This window comes from Pseudorca crassidens, chromosome 2 (genome assembly GCF_039906515.1).
Source record: "Pseudorca crassidens isolate mPseCra1 chromosome 2, mPseCra1.hap1, whole genome shotgun sequence".
Classification (NCBI taxonomy): Eukaryota; Metazoa; Chordata; class Mammalia; order Artiodactyla; family Delphinidae; genus Pseudorca; species Pseudorca crassidens.
The window spans coordinates 97,619,858-97,639,486 of record NC_090297.1 but is presented as its reverse complement, the minus strand read 5'-3'; the positions used below and the strand labels follow the sequence as shown (position 1 = coordinate 97,639,486).

The 19,629-nt window shown below is 42.1% G+C and overlaps 1 long non-coding RNA gene across 1 annotated transcript; it reads right to left on the bottom strand.

Annotated features, from left to right (window-relative positions):
- Positions 1-9,008: 9,008 nt before the first annotated feature.
- Positions 9,009-12,091, bottom strand: LOC137219134 (uncharacterized). Its single transcript, XR_010940991.1, has 5 exons — positions 11,951-12,091; positions 10,912-10,981; positions 10,350-10,444; positions 10,025-10,074; positions 9,009-9,809 (listed from the first exon to the last, which is right to left on the bottom strand). It is a non-coding gene; the product is annotated as an uncharacterized lncRNA (long non-coding RNA).
- Between the last annotated feature and the right edge of the window lie 7,538 nt (positions 12,092-19,629).

Below are 19,629 nucleotides of genomic sequence, written 5' to 3'. Positions count from 1 at the left end.
TGTATAGCTGATTCACTTTGTTATACAGCAGAAACTAACACACCATTGTAAAGCAATTACACTCCAATAAAGATGTTTTAAAAAAAAAAAGTGCTGTCTCTCGCCTCAGCCACAAAACAACCCCAATCCTTCCCCTGTGGCCATGTATTGAATTTGCATAAAGAAGCCACTAGCCCACCAGTTCTGCAAATAGCAATCCAGTCTGGGCTGGCCTTGTACACTAGTTGTACAAGTTGGCTTGTACATCCCACTACACAAGGCAAGATAGTAGACAGCAATATTCCACAACAGATGAAGACATCCATAGATGTCTTGGAAGATTTACACTTACTTATCTGGAAAACTATTTCCCCTGAGAATCCTACAGGTTTGCTCTGGTTCCATGATCCAGCATCCACAACCATGTTTCTTCCCACACCAAGCAAAGACTTGTTGAATCTGTGGTCAATTATTTAATTACTCATTTCCTCTTCCAGCAAGGCTAGTCACGCACCAGTTTTCATGATAAAGAGACCAAAAAACAAGACTTTGTAAATACAAGGCTGTGCTATTAAAACTGGGAAGCTTCAAAAAAACAGAGGGAAGAGCAATTAATCTGATATTTCACGTATTGTGTGGCCATAGGACAATGTTTACATCTCCTCTTGCAGCTGTTCATAAGGTACTGGCCCTGAACTGGAAAGCTGATGTGGCTTCTAGCTTCAATGTTGGTAGAATTGTTTTGATGTCGGCTCAGAGTTTCAGCTGAAACTGAGAGAGTCCTACCCAAGGATGCGCACCACAGCCAGCCGGGGGAGAAGGGCATTCCTGGCGCTCTGCTGACCTTGTGTGGCTGGCTGCACTGCGGGTGGTGATGGGGGCTCATTTATCAACTCTGTCTTCCTCTGTCTTCCCCTCCATATCCAGCTGTCAGGAGTAGCTGCTCCATCTCAGAGTGAACATGCTCTCTCGAACACATCCCCTGGCTTTTCCTCTCTAGTTTCTCTGCCACTATACGTACTCTGGGACAGCTTGGTGTAGAGGCAAGATGCAAGGAATTTGAAGTGAGAGGACTCGATTTAAATTTTGTTCTGCCACTTACTAGCTGGGAGACATTGGGTAAATTATGTCATCTCTCTTTGCGCTTTAATTTCCTTACCTTGGTATTCAAAAATATTACTTATGTTTTTTTAAGAGAGATTCGTGGAGGGAGCTTCCTTCCCTGTGGACTGAGCTCCACTGCGGGGACACTCCTCAGTGACACCCCAGCGGAGGTGGAGTGGTCTGTCTGATGAGTGAGTCTGGAGGTAGGAACCAGGTGTGCCCACTCTGCCCTTCCTCTTCATTTTTTTTTTTTTTGAATTTTATTTCTTTTTTTTATACAGCAGGTTCTAACTCGTTATCTATTTTATACATATTAGGGTATATACGTCAATCCCAATCTCCCAGTCATCCCACCACCTGCCCCTGCCCCCGCGCTTTCCCCCCTTGGTGTCCGTACATTTGTTCTCTATACCTGGGTCTCTACTTCTGCCTTGCAAACTGCTTCCTCTGTACCATTTTTCTGGATTCCACATATATGCGTTAATGTACCATATTTGTTTTTCTCTGACTTACTTCACTCTGTATGACAGTCTCTAGGTCCATCCATGTCTCTGCAAATGACCCAGTTTCACTCCTTTTTATGACTGAGTAATATTGCATTGGGTATATATGTACCACATCTTCTTTAATCCATTCGTTTGTTTACAGGCATTTAGGTTGCTCCCATGACCTGGCTATTGTAAATAGTGCTGCAATGAACATTGGTGTGCATGTGGCTTTTTGAATTATGCTTTTCTCTGGATATATGCCCTGTTGTGGGATTGCTGGGTCATATGGTAATTCTATTTTTAGTTTTTTAAGGAACCTCCATACGGTTCTCCATAGTGGCTGTATCAATTTACATTCCCACCAACAGTGCAAGAGGGTTCCCTTTTCTCCACACCCTCTACAGTATTTGTTGTTTGTAGATTTTCTGATGATGCCCATTCTAACTGGTGTGAGGTGATACCTCATTATAGTTTTGATTTGCATTTCTCTAATAATTAGTGATCCTGTGCAGCTTTTCATGTTTCTCTTGGCCATCTGTATGTCTTCTTTGGAGAAATGTCTATTTAGACCTTCTGCCCATTTTTTGATTGGGTTGTTTGGTTTTTTAATATTGAGCTGCACGAGCTGTTCATATATTTTGGAGATTAATCCTTTGCCCGTTGATTTGTTTGCAAACATTTTCTCCTGTTCTGAGGGTCGTCTTTTCATCTTGTTTAGAGTTTCCTTTGCTGTGCAAAAGCTTTTAAGTTTCATTAGGTCCCATTTGTTTAGTTTTGTTTTTATTTCCATTACTCTAGGAGGTGGGTCAAAAAAGATCTTGCTGTGATTCATGTCAAAGAGGGTTCTTCCTATGTTTTCCTTTAGGAGTTTTATAGTGTCTGGCCTTGTGTTTAGGTCTTTAATCCATTTTGAGTTTATTTTTGTATATGGTGTTAGGGAGTGTTCTAATTTCATTCTTTTACATGTGACTGTCCAGTTTTCCTTGCACCACTTATTGAAGAGACTGTCTTTTCTCCATTGTATAGCCTTGTCTCCTTTTTTATAGATTAATTGACAATAAGTATGTGGGTTTATTTCTGGGATCTCTATGCTCTTCCATTGATCTAAATTTCTGTTTTTGTGCCAGTACCATGTTGTCTTGATTACTGTAGCTTTGTAGTATAGTCTGAAGTCAGGGAGTCTGATTCCTCCAGCTCCATTTTTTTCCCTCAAGATCGATTTGGCTATTTGGGGTCTTCTGTGAATCCATACAAATGTTAAGATTTTTAAATTCTAGTTCTGTAAAATATGACATTGGTAATTTGATAGGGACAGCATTGAATCTGTAGATTGCTTTGGGTAGTATAGTCATTTTCACAATATTGATTCTTTCAATCCAATAACATGGTATATCTCTCCATCTGTTTGTGTCATCTTTGATTTCTTTCATCAGTGTCTTATAGTTTTCTGAGTACAGGTTTCTTACCTCCTTAGGTAGCTTTATTCCTAGGTATTTTATTATTTTTGTTGCAATGGTGAATGGGATTGTTTCCTTAATTTCTGTTTCTGATCTTTCGTTGTTAGTGTATAGGAATGCAAGAGATTTCTGTGCATTAATTTTATATCCTGCAACTTTACCAAATTCATTGATTTGCTTTAGTAGTTTTCTGTTGGCATCTTTAGGATTATCTATATATAGTATCATGTTATTTGCAAACAGTGACAGTTTTACTTCTTCTTTCCAATTTGTATTCCTTTTATTTCTTTTTCTTCTCTGATTGCCATGGCTAGGACTTCCAAAACTATGTTGAATAATAGTGGTGAGAGTGGACATCCTTGTCTTGTTCCTGATCTTAGAGGGAATGCTTTCAGTTTTTCACCATTGAGAATGATGTTTGCTGTGGATTTGTTGTATATGGCCTTTATTATGTTGAGGTAGGTTTCCTCTCTGCCCACTTTCTGGAGAGTTTTTTTTTAATCAAAATTGGTGTTGAATTTTGTCAAAACTTTTTTTGCATCTATTGAGATGATCATATGGATTTTATTCTTCAATTTGTTAATATGGTGTATCACATTGATTGATTTGGATATATTGAAGAATCCTTGTATTCCTGCAATAAATCCCACTTGATCATGGAGTATGATCCTTTTAATGTGTTGTTTGATTCTGTTTGCTAGTATTTTGTTGAGGATTTTTCCCTCGATATTCATCAGTGATATTGGTCTGTAATTTTCTTTTTGGTAGTATCTTTGTCTGGTTTTGGTATTAGGGTGATAGTGGCCTTGTAGAATGAGTTTGGGAGTGTTCCTTCCTCTGCAATTTTTTGGAAGAATTTGAGAAGAATGGGTGTTAGCTCTTCTCTAAATGTTTGATAGAATTCACCTAAGAAGCTATCTGGTCCTGGACTTCTGTGTGTTGGAAGATTTTTAATCACAGTTTCAATTTCATTACTTGTGATTGGTCTGTTCATGTTTTCTATTTCTTCCTGGCTCAGTCTTGGAATTTGTCCATTTCTTCCAGGTTGTCCATTTTATTGGCATAGAGTTGCTTGTAGTAGTCTCTTATGATGCTTTGTATTTCTGCAGTGTCCGTTGTAACTTCTCCTTTTTCATTTCTAACTCTATTGATTTGAGTCCTCTCCCTCTTTTTCTTGATGAGTCTGGCTAATGGTTTATCAATTTTGTTTATCTTCTCAAAGAACCAGTTTCAGTTTTACTGATCTTTGCTATTGTTTTCTCTTTTTTTAAATTAATTAATTAATTTATTTATTTTTGGCTGCCTTGGGTCCTCGTTGTTGTGTGCGGGCTTTTCTCTAGCTGTGGTGAGCGAGGGCTACTCTTGGTTGTGGTGCGGGGGCTTCTCATTGCAGTGGCTTCTCTTGCTGCGGAGCACGGGCTCTAGGCGTGTAGGCTTCAGTAGTTGTGGTACGTGGGCTCAGGTTGCCTATCTCCACTTCATTTAGTTGTTTTTCTGGGGTTTTATCTTGTTCCTTCATCTGGTACATAGCCCTCTGCCTTTTCACCTTGTCTCTCTTTCTATGAATGTGGATTTTGTTCCACAGGCTGCAGAATTCTAGTTCTTCTTCTTCTTTTTTTTTTTTTTTAACATCTTTATTGGAGTATAATTGCTTTACAATGGTGTGTTATTTTCTGCTTTATAACAAAGTGAATCATCTATACATATACATATGTTGCCATATCTCTTCCCTCTTGCATCTCCCTCCCTCCCACCCTCCCTATCCCACCCCTCTAGGTGGTCACAAACCACCGAGCTGATCTCCCTGTGCTATGCGGCTGCTGCCCACTAGCTATCTATTTTACATTTGGTAGTGTATATATGTCCATGCCACTCTCTCACTTTGTCACAGCTTATCCTTCGCCCTCCCCATTACCTCTCTTGTAGGTTTGTGTCTTTATTCCCGTCTTACTCCTAGGTTCTTCATGACTTTTTTTTTTCTTTGATTCCATATATATGTGTTAGCATACGGTATTTGATTTTCTCTTCTTGACTTACTTGGCTCTGTATGACAGACACTAGGTCCATCCACCTCACTACAAATAACTCAATTTTGTTTCTTTTTATGGCTGAGTAATATTCCATTGTATATATGTGCCACATCTTCTTTATCCATTCATCCAATGATGAACACTTAGGTTGCTTCCATGTCCTGGCTATTGTAAATAGAGCTGCAATGAATATTTTGGTACATGACTCTTTTTTTTTTTTTTTGTGGTACGCGGGCCTCTCACTGTTGTGGCCTCTCCCGTTGCAGAGCACAGGCTCCGGACGCACAGGCTCAGAGGCCATGGCTCACAGGCCCAGCCACTCCGCGACATGTGGGATCTTCCCGGACCGGGGCGCGAACCCGTGTCCCCTGCATTGGCAGGTGAACTCTCAACCACTGTGTCACCAGGGAAGCCCCTACATAACTCTTTTTGAATGATGGTTTTTTAAGGTATATGGCCAGTAGTGGGATTGCTGGGTTGTGTGGTAGTTCTATTTTTAGTTTTTTAAGGAACCTCCATACTGTTCTCCATAGTGGCTGTATCAATTTACATTCCCACCAACAGTGCAAGAGGGTTCCCTTTTCTCCACACCCTCTCCAGCATTTATTGTTTCTAGAGTTTTTGATGATGGCCATTCTGACCAGTGTGAGATGATATCTCATTGTAGTTTTGATTTGCATTTCTCTAATGATTGTTGAGCATTCTTTCATGTGTTTGTTGGCAATCTGTATATCTTCTTGGGAGAAATGTCTATTTAGGTCTTTTGCCCATTTTTGGATTGGGTTGCTTGTTTTTTTGTTATTGAGCTGCATGAGATGCTTGTAAATTTTGGAGATTAATCCTTTGTCAGTTGCTTCACTTGCAAATATTTTCTCCCATTCTGAGGGTTTCTTTTGGTCTTGTGTATGGTTTCCTTTGCTGTGCAAAAGCTTTGAAGTTTCATTAGGTCCCATTTGTTTATTTTTGTTTTTATTTCCATTACTCTAGGAGGTGGGTCAGAAAGGATCTTGCTGTGATTTATGTCATAGAGTGTTCTGCCCATGTTTTCCTCTAAGAGTTTGATAGTGTCTGACCTTACATTTAGGTCTTTAGTCCATTTTGAGTTTATTTTTGTGTATGGTGTTAGGGAGTGTTCTAATTTCATACTTTTACATGTACTGTCCAGTTTTCCTTGCACCACTTATTGAAGAGGCTGTCTTTTCTCCATTGTATTGCTTTTGCTGTCTGCCCTCTGGTGGATGAGGCTATCTAAGAGGCTTGTGCAGGCTTCCTGATGGGAGGGACTGTTGGTGGGTAGAGCTGGGTGTTGCTCTGGTGGGCAGAGCTCAGTAAAACTTTAGTCTGCTGATGGGTTGGTCTGAGTTCTCTCCCTGTTGGTTGTTTGGCCTGAGGCAACCCAGCACTGGAGGCCACAGGCTCTTTGGTGGCGATAATGACGGACTCTGGGAGGGTTAACACCTAGGAGCACTCCCCAGAACATTTGCTGCCAGTGTCCTTGTCCCCACCCTGAGCCACAGCCACCCCTTGCCTCTGCAGGAGACCCTCCAACATCAGCAAGTCTCCTATGGAGTCACTCCTATGGAGTCACTGCTCCTTCCCCCTGGGTCCCGATGTGCACACTACTTTGTGTGTGCCCTCCAAGATTAGAGTCTCTGTTTCCCCCAGTCCTGTCAAAGTCCTGCAATCAAATCCTGCCAGCCTTCAAAGCCCGATTCTCTGGGAATTCCTCCTCCCATTGCTGGATCCCCAGGTTGGGAAGCCTGACGTGGGGCTCAGAACCCTCACTCCAGTGGGTGGACTTCTGTGTTATAAGTGTTCTCCAGTTTGTGAGTCACCCACTGAGCGGTTATGGGATTTGATTTTATTGTGATTGCGCCCCTCCCACCATCTCACTGTGGCTTCTCCTTTGTCTTTGGATGTGGGGTATCTTTTCCGGTGAGTTCCAGTGTCTTCCTGCCTATGATTGTCCAGCAGTTAGTTGTGATTCAGGTGCTCTCGCAAGAGGGAGTGAGCGCACGTCCTTCTACTCTGCCATCTTGAACCCATCTCTTTCCTCTTCATTTTTAAATCTCTTGTGTGCAGTTTTCAAAGAGCACATGGTCTCTTCTTCAGCTTCTGTGGGCAGGTGAACCTCTGTTTGGGTTGCCGGGAGGGGCGGGGGCTCGCCGTGGTGCATGGAGTTCAGGGTTCTGAAGCCCACTTCTTGGCAGCCATGGTTTATGCTTATATTCTCCTATGTTTGTAATAAAGATACTATTTTGTTCTCCATCTCCTGAGTCCTCTTGTTTCTCAGTTGGTCTAGAATTCAGGTGGGAAATGTGAACACTAGGTATCAGGCTCCCTGAAAATCCTCAACAAGGTCAATGAAGAACTTCAAAAGTTACAAACATGTTTTTAAGGGAAAGCATACCTCCTCCCATCCCTGCCCCTCAGTCCCTCAGTTATCACGTTCCTCTCCCCTGGGGCAATTACTAAGATCAGTTAGTGGTGTTTTCTTTTAGAGACAGACTAAATAAATACAAATACAGGTGCAAACTCAGTAATAGTGTGTAACAGTGTGAACTCAGGCGAGTTGTTTGACCTCTCTGTGCCTCCATTTTTGTATCTGAAATGAGAATAATAATAACTGTAACCTCCTAGTGTTTTGTGGGGATTCCATGACCACACGCCAAGCGCTCAGAATAGTGATTGGAGTATAACAAGACTCACTAAGTTTTAGTCAGTTTGATGAATGCTGCAGTTCAAATTACATAGGTGACTCCCCACATGTTTAAGTAGGATACATTCTTAGAAATAGAATTGGAAATGTTGTTAGCTGTTGCCAAAATGCCTGTCACAGTAGTTGTGTCAACTCAGTCTCCCACCAGTAGTATATGTGTGTCTTAGCTCCCCACAATCTTGCCCAGACGTTTTGTTAGCAAACTTTTTGAATTTTGCTAATCTTATTGATGAAAAATATCATCTAATTGTAGTTCTAATTATGATTTCTCTTAATATGAGTAAAGTTGAGTTTCTCTTCATATGTTTAATGGCATTTATATTTCCTTTTCTGTGACTAGCCCAACATTATCCATTGTCCTTTTTCTTTTCTATTGAGTTGTTGATTTTTTTCCCTGTTGATTTATAGGAACTCTTAATAGATTAAGGAGATCAGCCCTTTGTCTACAAGATGCTCTGCAAGTATTTTCCCAACATTTCATTTGTCTTTTGAATGTTACTTTGTAAGTAAAGCTGATTAGTCTTTTCTGGTTTATTGAACAGGTGTCCTGCATTCAAAGTCATGCTCCACTCTGTTGTTTTAAAAGTCCTCCCATATTTTCTTCCAGTACTTTTATGATTTTTAAAACAATTTTTTGACACATCTGGCATTTTGATACAAGGAGTCAGATATAGATCTGATCTTATTCTCGTCTACATGGTTACTTAATTGTCTCAACACCATTTATGAATAAACTAATTTCCCCCAAATGATTTGATATGCCATCTTCATCATACTCTAAACTTCCTCATGTGTTTTTGGTCTATTTCTGGTCTTGCTATTTTAACCCTTTATTTATTTATTCATGAACCATTAACATGTTTTAATTAGACATTCTTAAGAAAACAGTACTTTTAGTTAGCTGTTAAGGCCAGCCTTCCCATATTTTATTTGCTTATTTTTATGAATTTTCCTGGATTTGCTTTCTTTTTTATTGTTCACATAGGAGAGTTAGAATAATCTTACCTAGTAAAAAATAATCTTATTCATATTTTTACTAGGATCGTCTATGGGGTTATTCATTGGGATTTGGCAGAGGTGGTTAACATTTAGATTAATCTTTAGTTCCTGTAGAGTGTTAGGCATATATCATATGCTATAGAAAGGAGATGGACATCCACATTTGAATAGTGCTTTAGCCAATAGGGACCTTGTATTTGCGTAGAGCTCTGGGATGTACAGAGTACTTACATATATGATATCTCATTTATTCTTACATTAAGAGATAAGTGTTATTAGTTCTGTTTTCAAGATGAGGAAATAGAAGCTTCAAAAGTTTAACATACTTGCCACAATGAATGAAGGCAGCTAGTTAGTGATAGAGTTTGAGACCTGTGTCCCAATCGATCCTGAGTTAGTTCCAGAGTACCATCACCTCCTTAGGCTTTTCTGGCTGTGGATGAGCTCTGCACCTCTGGAGGTGATGGGGAAAGACACACCAATGATGGAGAAGGAGCCAACATTGCAGAGAGTTTGCTTTTATTTGTAATCCTCTCTAGATTGTTCATTTGGTTGACTTGTCCCAAGTTGATCAATGATGCTGAGGGAATACTCTTTGTGCCCTGAGCTCTGTACCACACACTTGGAAGGGGACAAGGAAGGCCGTCTCAGCCCTCAAGGGGCTAACTCACTGTCCATCCAAGTGGGAGGGCCAGCAATCTTTTCTCAGACCAGGAAAAAGACTGACCCTTGGTCTTCAAAACTGTTGGCCAGCATTGCCTAATCACACCCAGACAATTCCGACTGTGGTTTCACCCAGGTCGTAGTCCAAAATTTGTTAAAAGGGAAAGTGATGTATGAAGACAATGGAGCTGAGATGAGAGGAATGGGACTCACGCCTCACTGGAAAGGCAAGGTGAGTTTGTCACTTTAATTTGAGCGTAGACAACGAGTCCGAGTCTGCAGAATGGTTCACGGTCAGGTGATTGCTCTTTTCTTTCGAGATTTTGAAAGTCATGTTGGCATAGGTAAGTGCTTCCTCTGGGGGTGAAAACTACACAGGAAGAAGGAGGAGGAATGAGTGAGTTCAATTTGGAGGAAGGTGTCTCTTAGAAGCAAGTGACATTTAGAAACGACTTAAAGAGATCAGAAGAGCCTTTCAAAGAATCACTTGCCCAGTGTCCAGAGAAATAACACTACTCTAGTCGATAGAAGGAAATTCCCCTGGCAGCAGGCCTCCATATCCAGGAAACAGCGTGGTCGTCTTACCTCGGCTGGAGGAACTGAGAGGGGATCCAGGGCCCGGGGACTGGAGTGACCTGCCACAAGTGCCAGGAAGAAGAGGGACAAGTCTCACCAATGGGGCCTGGAGGAATTGGAAGCTGCTTTCTTCAATCTTGGGTGAAGGGATGGGGTGGTGGGGAGGTGTTGGAGGTGGGCGGGGTGGAGGGTTGGAGTGGCCAGGAGAGAAGTAAAGGGATTTGAGTCCTCGGTCTGTAGAGAGGGTGGGCTATGCAAATTTTACTCCCCCTTAAAGCTAACTCTATTCTCGGAGACAGAAAAAGAAGGGCTGTCACAGCTCTTGGAGACTTACATTTTCTGTAGCTCTTTATGATGAGGAAGACAAGGGCCATCAGCAGCAGTGTCAGTAGAACCCCGCCAAGAAAGGTTAAGACCAAATATTCTTTGCTGTTGTGGCAAAGAAAATGAGCAGATGACCCGCTGGGCTTTTTGAAGTCCTTTCCTAAAGACCAGAGGGTAACCTTTCCCACCTATGGGTAAATCCCTGAAATAGCTTTCACAGTGGTTAATTAACTTTCAATCTCACCCCCGGGTTTTCAACTTTTGGCTTTGGGGTTCCAGATCCATTTGAGGGCTCAATAAAAGCTGTGGCTCTCTTCCCCCTTAAAAATGTTCACAGGACTGCACAGAGCAAATTTTATCTATAAGCTTAGGGAATTCATGAGTCTCTCGAGGCTTGGGGGACCCCAGGTTAAGAAACACACTCTGAAGGTAAAAAAACTGATTTAGTTCCTCCTCTGTTTCTGGTCCCTTCTCCTCAGACCTCCCTCCCCAAGTCCATAAGGCAAAGCATTCAACGCAAAGTCAAATATCATGCGGTATGAGAGGAAACGGGTGGGAGGATGCTTGCTTACTCGGGGTGGCCAGAGAAGCAGGGTGCAGAGGTCACTGCCGGGGCTGCCGTGGAGTGGGTGCTTTGTCTGTCTTTGAGAGAACACGAAGGGCATTAGTGCATCTGCCACGTCTCTCTCCAGCTTTAGGGCACCCACATATCGCACCTTATCCAAGCAACCAGTGGAGACTAACGACAGGGCTACAGCTCCTCAAAAGGAGAGAACATTGTGTACTTTAACGTGAAAACTAGATCAGGAATTTAAACAAAAATCAGCTACACAAATGAAAGAAGAGCCTAGTATTTCTGCAGCCCCATATGTCCCTTTGATAAAGACATTGCAGGGTGCTCCCTTAAAGATTTTAATAAGACCCTAGGGACAAATGCTTCCTGGGACTTAAGCAGAGAATTTCAAGGCCAGGGGGTAAAGAACCAAAAGTGAAACCCAGAACTAGCATTTGCCAAAGTCCTGGGGAATCTGACCTTGGGAATAGCTGCCTTTTTTTGTTCATTTGTTTTTCAGGAAAGCTATTAACAGTGGCTAGCCAAAGGCAGCCTTAGTGAGCTTTTCTAATACTTATGCCACAAGTAGAATAGCAGTTAAGGAAGGGAGCCAGAGTCTCGTAAACTACCCAGATGGTCTAATATTGAGCACAGAGATACCCTTTCCTCAAATTTGGAGGATCAGATAATTCTTCCTTGCTCCCCTTTTCACTCTTCTTGGCATTAGACCCTGCATCATGGTAAAATCTGATTTTTCCAACTTCGGAAATGTCTCATTACAGCCCTTCAGCAGTTTCTAGTGATTCCTGTCCCTTTTAACTCAGCAGTGAGGCAGGTAATGGGTTCTGTCCTGGACTTACTATTGTTTGGTTCAAGTTTGGAAATATTACTTCCCATGTTGCTTTCTCCTGAGAATAAAAAAGGTGCCTCTTAGAAAGCTTGGAAAGGAGACGCAGCAGAGTGGCCAATTCTGAGACTGTGATCTTAAAATTAGAGCCGTAATGTGGGAGAGAGGCAAGTGGTGGGTGGGTGTTCTAGTGAGATCAGTGGTCACATACTTTACAGTGTGAGTACTGTAGCTCAGCAGGCAGTCCTCAGCTTTGCAGGTTCATAAATTTGATCATATCAGGGCACCAAGAATTGACTGATTGCTCCAGAACTGACTCACACCAACCAACTCACAGGAGACTGCTGTGTGAACTAGAATAACATAAGAAACAAGTTGGTATAACCAGTGCATTCTATCAAAATGTATGAGAAAGCCAATTAAAACCATAATTTTGCTTGATGAACATCGAACTGAAGTATGATAGAAGCAGAATGGCTGATTTTAACACTGAGTGCCATCTAGGTCTGATGCATTTGCTTCACTCTTCCCTGGCAGCGCTGGATAAACCGACTAACTTGTGCTTGAAGGTCCTTCCTCTAGGCTGCATCAGACACTTCTATTTTGTTCACACATTATATTTTTGAGTGTGAAAATGCCCTTATCTAAGCTATAGTTCTATTACGTTCAGCTTTCTGTATTTCCCTCATTTATTTATACTAAAAAGTATTAAGTACCTAAAAGCAGAAAAGTAAAATCACTCAAACTTCCACTACCTATCGTTAATATTTTAGTGTATTTCCTTTGTGTTGTACTTCATGCATTTTTAAAAAGCTAGTTGAGATACTTTTTCATATCTCCTTGTTTTGTTTTGTTTTTTTTACTATGATTTTTACCATAAACATTTTCCTATCTTACTGAAAATTTCTTTAAGCCTTTTAGTGGTGATAGGTCTTTCTGTTATAGCTATGTACTATAGCTTGCGTTTACAGTTTCCTGTTTGTTGATAAAAATTATTCCCACTTTTATTTAAACAAAATCAAATAACAAAAAATTTTAGGAGCCCACAATTTTACTTTATACTTAGGCAAACCCATGATAAGACTTTTTGGCTCTGCTATATCTACCGTATTTTAAGGTAATTTAGTTAGACAATAAATGCCATTGATCATTTGTGTTTAATTGCTCAGCTCTCCAAAGTGAATCAGTTTCTAAGTCCTTGGACATAGAGAGGATTGGGAGGAGGACACCTCATTGCCATGTACCAGTTAGAACAGCAACAGCAACATTATCAAGTGCCTTACAATCAAACAAACTTTTTAAGAGCATGTAATCTAAGATAACAAGAAAGGTGCCAACAGGGAAATTTGATGAGAATTCTGAGCCATGAGAATAGAAAGTCCGTCATCCATGGCAGAATCAACAGTGGCGACAATTTTTCCAGCACTTTTTGCTCCTTTTCTAATATAAAAGTCAACGGTGTTCTTTGTAGAGCACTGTAAAATATTTATATAGTATTTTTAAAATATTGAAATACACGTTTTACACTAAACATAGTATAAACATATCCTATGAACTTTTACTAGACTATATCACTGGGGAGGTGGAAGAGGGGAGGATCATAGGTTTCCATAAAATCTTAACCTTCCCATGAGTGGCTCTGAATTTACAACCATCCCAAAGAAATGTTAGCACAGCCATCTGAAACAAAAGCTCGGTCCCCCACCCTGAAAGACAAAACCATCACATGATGCCACAGGGAAATAGTTACTTACAGATCCAGGCCAAAAAAAGCAGGAAACACATTCCCTTTGAAAACGACACTCCAAATATTTGATAGAAGTATAAATTAAAATAGAAACAGTGCTATATATGTATACTTTTTCATATTTTGTCCAGCATTGGTGAACCTTACTGACTGTCATAAAATCTGCCAACTAAATTCAGTCATTCAAATGCAACCCTTCCTCCATCAAATAAAGTTAAAAAGAAAAAAGTTACAGAAACCACTATAAATTAGGTAGCATTTTCTTTTGGTGATTATTTCGTCTAGATTAAAAGCATGGAGTAAACACGTTTACCTTTTAAGAAAAAGTCTGGTCCTAAGATGTCATTGTCTAAGACTGAACTTTTCACCTGCTGCTTCTGTTACCACCCCTAGTTTTCAGAATGATGCAATAGTGATTACTGCCACTGCCACTGCCACTGGCACTGCTACACCAAGCTGTGTGTCACAAAGATCTTGTCTAAACTCCAGGGCAGACATCCTCTTTGTGGCCAACACTGTATTTTTTTAATTCCATAAGCAGAGAGCTGCTTTTGTATCTTTTGACACATGAATGCCAGAACACAGGGAGATAAGTTTATTTCTAATTAAGTATTTATTGAATATGTGACCACCATGCCAGATATAGTAGGGGTCACAATGGTGTGACATTATCATTGTCATCAAGCATGTCATAGTCCCACTCATTCTAGCCAGGGAAATGCTCTTGATAAAGAAAAACAAAGAGCAAATGGTGTTAAGAGTTTAGTGAGGGCTGGACAGACTTTTAAGTGTTTTAAGATCATGGAGATCTCTTCAAAGGGAAGGCGAATCATTTACCTTGTAAACATTTATCGATAAAATAATATTAATAAATATGCTTATTAAATAAACACAGTGGGCCATGCAGTGGGCTAAGTGCTGTGGGTATTTCAGAGCGAAGGCAGAAAAGCTCCTCATGGGGCCTACCGTCTAATTGAGAAGAGCAACGACAAACAAGAAAACAACAGATTAATCACGGATGTGTTACGGGCCATGAAGGAAAGAAGCAAAGGGCCATGCCGGAGAGTAAATGATGGGAGAACATCTTTAGATAAAATGGATGACCAGGGAAGGCCTGTCCAAGGAGTGATATTTACCCTGAGAACCAGAGGATGAGAACGAGCTGGCCGGGCAAAGAACCTCCTGGGGAAGACAGTTTCAGGCCGAGGGCAGAGCAACTCGCAGGCCTGGAAGAAGGGAAGGGCTGGCAGAGCTGGCAGAATCAGGCAGGACTGTGTGCAGGGAGACCTGGAGGGTGGATGGGGGAGAAGAAAGGGACTGCGTGAGGAAATGCCCAAGCCCAGGATTGGTTGCTGGGCGTTGAGTGATGGATTTCTGGGATATCAGCATGGTTCAAGAGTGGGGCCTTGGTAAAGGGTGAGACATGGAAAACAGTTGCATAGATAGATTTGAGACATATTGTGGAGGTCTTTAAATCCAAGCAAAAAATATATTTTAAGCATTAATGACAAACAACTAAAGGTTTTTGAACTGGGGTATAATATGATAAACATGGCCTTTAAGGAAGATTATATCACATCAAATAAGATAAATTGTGGGTAAAGAAAGAGACAAGGAAATAAGCTGGAGGAGTATGGCAATATCTCAGGTATTTAATAAGGGCGGGAGCATCAGGAATGGGGAGGCATCCACAGGTATAATAAGATTGGAAGTTCTAAGACTTGGGACCTGGATACAGGGAATGAAATAGCAGAATGAGTCCATGATTACTCCAAGTGTTTGAATCTCAGTGGCCAAGAGAATTCATTTGTTCATTCACTCCAAAATTGCTTACTGAACGTTTACTATGTGCCATGTACTGAGTTCTAAGTTCTGAGGACATAATGGTGGGCAAAAAAACAGCCTTTTGTGCAGGATCCCTGGCTGTATATTCCTATGATACAGGGAACGAGGGACAGCTTCCTGGAAGAGAATAAGCCAAAATCTTTTGTGAGCTGGAGTTCCACTAGGCCAAGGTGGGGGTGGGTGGTGCTGGTGGTGGTAGTAACGATCAAAGGGAAGAGAACATTGAAATTCAAAAGCTCTGTGCAAGAAAGGAGGGCAGGAAGTGTCCCCCCGTGCCCCCTGAAAAAAAGGCTGGCGTGAAAGAGCAAGGAAGTGTGTGAGGTGATGCTGGGGTGCTGGGGTGGGTATGGAGTATGATGGGGATTCAGTTTAAGAACCAGGTGGGGGCCCGTTCCCTGAGAGCTTTTGTCTTTATGACAAGAGAGGTGGGCTTATCTGCACTGAAGGTATTTAAACAAGGGTGATGTGATCAGACTTGCTTTCTAAACAATCACGAAAACTGGGGGTGTGGGGGGGTGAGAATAAATTGGAAGGGAGCCAGAATAGATATGACAAGACTGGTTAAGAGATTATTACAGCGATCCAGTTGAGGGATAATAGTAACTTGGACTAGGGTGGTAGGTAGCAGTGGAGAGACAAAGAAATGTAAATGAACTTGAGAGATGTTTAGGAGCGTGGTAGAAAAAACAAGGGAGGATAAAAAGTCGAAGACTATGATCAGAGATATCTCCAAAGGGCAGAAGGAGGAAGAGCAGCCAGAGAAGGAAACAGCGTAGTTCCAGACCTAGAGTAAGGATTAATTAATCAGACATTTACTGAGCACCTACTATGACCCAAACATACTGTTAAGTTCGGGAGTAAGTGTAATGAAATGTTGTAGATGCTGTGTCAGACATACAGGATGGAGTGGGACTCAAAGAGAAAGGGCTCAGGTTGCACAATAAGGAGGGAGAGTGGGGCTTCCCTGGTGGCGCAGTGGTTGAGAATCTGCCTGCTAATGCAGGGGACACGGGTTCGAGCCCTGGTCTGGGAGGATCTCACAGGCCGCGGAGCAACTAGGCCCATGAGCCACAACTACTGAGCCTGCGTGTCTGGAGCTTATGCTCCGCAGCAAGAGAGGCCGCGACAGTGAGAGGCCCGTGCACCGCGATGAAGAGTGGCCCCTGCTTGCCACAACTGGAGAAAGCCCTCGCACAGAAACGAAGATCCAACACAGCAAAAATAAATAAATTAATTAATAAACTCGTACCCCCAATATCTTCTTTAAAAAAAAAAAATTCAAGCCTTCTCTCTTAAAAAAAAAAAAAAAGGAGAGAGGGTGGGTGTCAAGAAAATCATCATAGAAAAAATGATGTTTGAGTTGCATCTTGAAAGATGAATCACATTTTGTAGGCAGACAGAGGAAGGAAGCATATTCCAGGCAGAGGAACAGCCTGAGCAAACACATGCTTTGTCATGTTTGTGATGTTCAGGGAAATGCAAGTATTTCACCGTCACTGGTGCTACAGGGAATGAGGGTGGGTGGGGATGGGGAATGGAAAGAGAAAGCCTGTAGAGGAAGGACAAGCTCACATGCTGGAGGACCCTAAACAAACCTCACCTTAGAGGCAATGGAGACAGTGCTGAAGGATGTAACATGATTACATTTGGGTTTGGGCAACAGAGTGTAGGAGGGACTGGTGAGGGGCAGTGGGACAGAGAGTGGGCAGGGAGTCCTTTAGTATGGCAGAGTTCTAGGTGAGAAACAGGGATGATCTGATTAGAGGCACAGGCTGTGGGGAAGAGGAGGTAGGGCAAAAAAGATGATGAATCTAGTCTTTTTTCAGTTGTGAGAGGAAGGTAAGGGGGAGAGAGGAGCTCAAGATAACTCCCAGGTTTCTGCCTTGGATCACCAGCTGATGGTGAGAATACAGAAGGGGGGTGTAGGATTGGGCATATATAATGAGTTTACTTTTGGACACATTGAGTCTAGGGTGCCTACGGAGCATTCAGGTAGAGATGTCGAGAGGGATGTTGGTTGCACAGGTTGGGGGCTCATGAAAGAGATCTAGATTTGTGTGGTAGGGAGTACTAGTTCTCAACCCTAACCAGAGCTCCTCTCCTCCTGGCCTCCGAGCCTCATTTGTGGTTTAGTAGTGCCATGTGATAAGCTCTGGCTAATGGTCTATGAATGAAAGTGATGTATTTCCCTTTTAGTTGAAGCATTTAATTGCTTAAGGAAGACCTCCTCTGACCCCTTCCCCTTCAGGGTGATTATGGAGATTTTGTGATGAGAAGGTGAGGTTGCAAGCTCTAAAGCTGAATCACTGAGTCACCGTATGGAGGATAGTTTCTCTGGAGGGTCACCTGGACCTGCAGTGGATTCTGTGTGAGCAAGAAATAAACTTTTTCATGTTACACTACTGAGATTTTGGGATAGATTCTTACCTCACTTAACCTAACCTACCCTGCCTAATAGATGTGAGGTATAGATTAGGAAGCCGTCAGCATACACGTGATAGTATCAATAGAAGCCATGGGGATGGATAAGATCATCCAGGTACAGTTTGTGGAATGAGAATAAAACATTCTTAGAACTCTGAGGAATACCACTATTTAACAGGAAGGCAGAAAAAGTGGAGTCAGCTAAGGAAATTGCAAGGAAACAGTGACAGCAGTAATAGCACACATATGCCACTAGAAGCCAGGGAGGAAAAGAAGGAAGGAATAGCTGTGGCCAACAGTGCCAGGTGCTGCTGAGAGAGAGGCTGAGTAAGATGAGGACTGGAAAGATTTGATTGAATTTGGAAATGAAGAGATCCTGATCTCTTTTGCTAAAGCAGCTTGGGGTGTAGTAGTGGTGGGGAGTCAGACTTCAGTGGGTTAAAGAGTGAATGGAAATCCCTAGACCTACAGCAGATTAGATCTTTTAAAGAGATCCTCTCGTTAAAGAACACCAGCAAATCCTGGATAAAACATTTGAAACACCATAATTTAAAAATGCATGGCTGGGGACTTCCCTGGTGGCGCAGTGGTTAAGAATCTGCCTGCCAATGCAAGGGACATGGGTTCGATCCCTGGTCCAGGAAGATCCCACATGCTGTGGAGCAACTAAGCCTGTGTGCCACAACTACTGAGCCTGAGCACCACAACTACTGAAGCCCATGCGCCTAGAGCCTGTGGTCCGCAACAAGAGAAGCCACCACAATGAAAAGACCGTGCACTGCAACGAAGAGTATCCCCCGCTCACTGCAACTATAGAAAGCCCGTGTACAGCAACGAAGACCCAACATAGCTAAAAATAAAAATGAATAAAATAAAATAAATTGATAAAAAAAAATGCATGGCTGAACTAGATGTTGGAAATCCTCAAAGATCAGAAAGAGAGAGTTGAGTGAGACCTGAAGCTAAGGTTTGCTCTGGGAATAGCCACCAATTTTTTGTGACCTGAAGATTGGGTCTGAAGGCCTTGTATGAGGTCAGGAAACCAAGTCTAAAGCCTGCACCAAAGTGGGAAATTGGATTGGACCCCCTGAAAGGGAACCCACAGTGGGTGAATCAGGAAAAATCATGCTGCATGGAAATGGTAGGGATCCTTGCTGTATCAGTTTTCTATCACAGTATAACAAATTATCACAAGTATAAATGGTTAAAACAGTACACATTTCTTTTCTCACAGTTTCTGTGGGTTAGAGGCTGGGACACAGCTTAATAGGGTTTTCTGTTTCAGGGTCTCACCGGGCTACAGTTCAGGTATTAGCTGGGGCCTTGGTTTCATCAGAGGCTTGACTGGGGAAAATCCACTTCCCCTATTTGCTGGACAAATAAATTTTCTTTCAGCTGTATAACTGAGGGCCCTGGTTGTCAGCTAGAGTCTGTCTTCAGGTCCTAGAAGCTGCCTGCAGTTCCCTGCCATGTGGTCCTGTCCACAGGCAGTTCACAACCTGGCAGTTTGATTCTTCAAGGCCAGCAGGAGAGTCTCTCTCCAGCCTGCTAAGATGGAGTCTTAACACAACGTAATGTAGTGATTGAAGTGCAAGTCTAGAATCATGTTATCTTCCTCCAAACAAGGTTTCTTTTATTGCTTTTGCCAGCCACCTGGGGGCACCAGCAATCTGTGATCACCTTAATCCAAGTTCGGGGCTTGAGTTTTTACTGGGTCATCTGTTCACAGCAGGACACTGTTCATTAAGGACTGGTTATTTATTTATTTATTTATTTTTGGCCACGCCCCACAGCTTGCAGGATCTCAGTTCCCCAACCAGGGGTTGAACCCACGCCACAGCAGTGAAAGCCCGGAATCCTAACCTCTAGGCCAC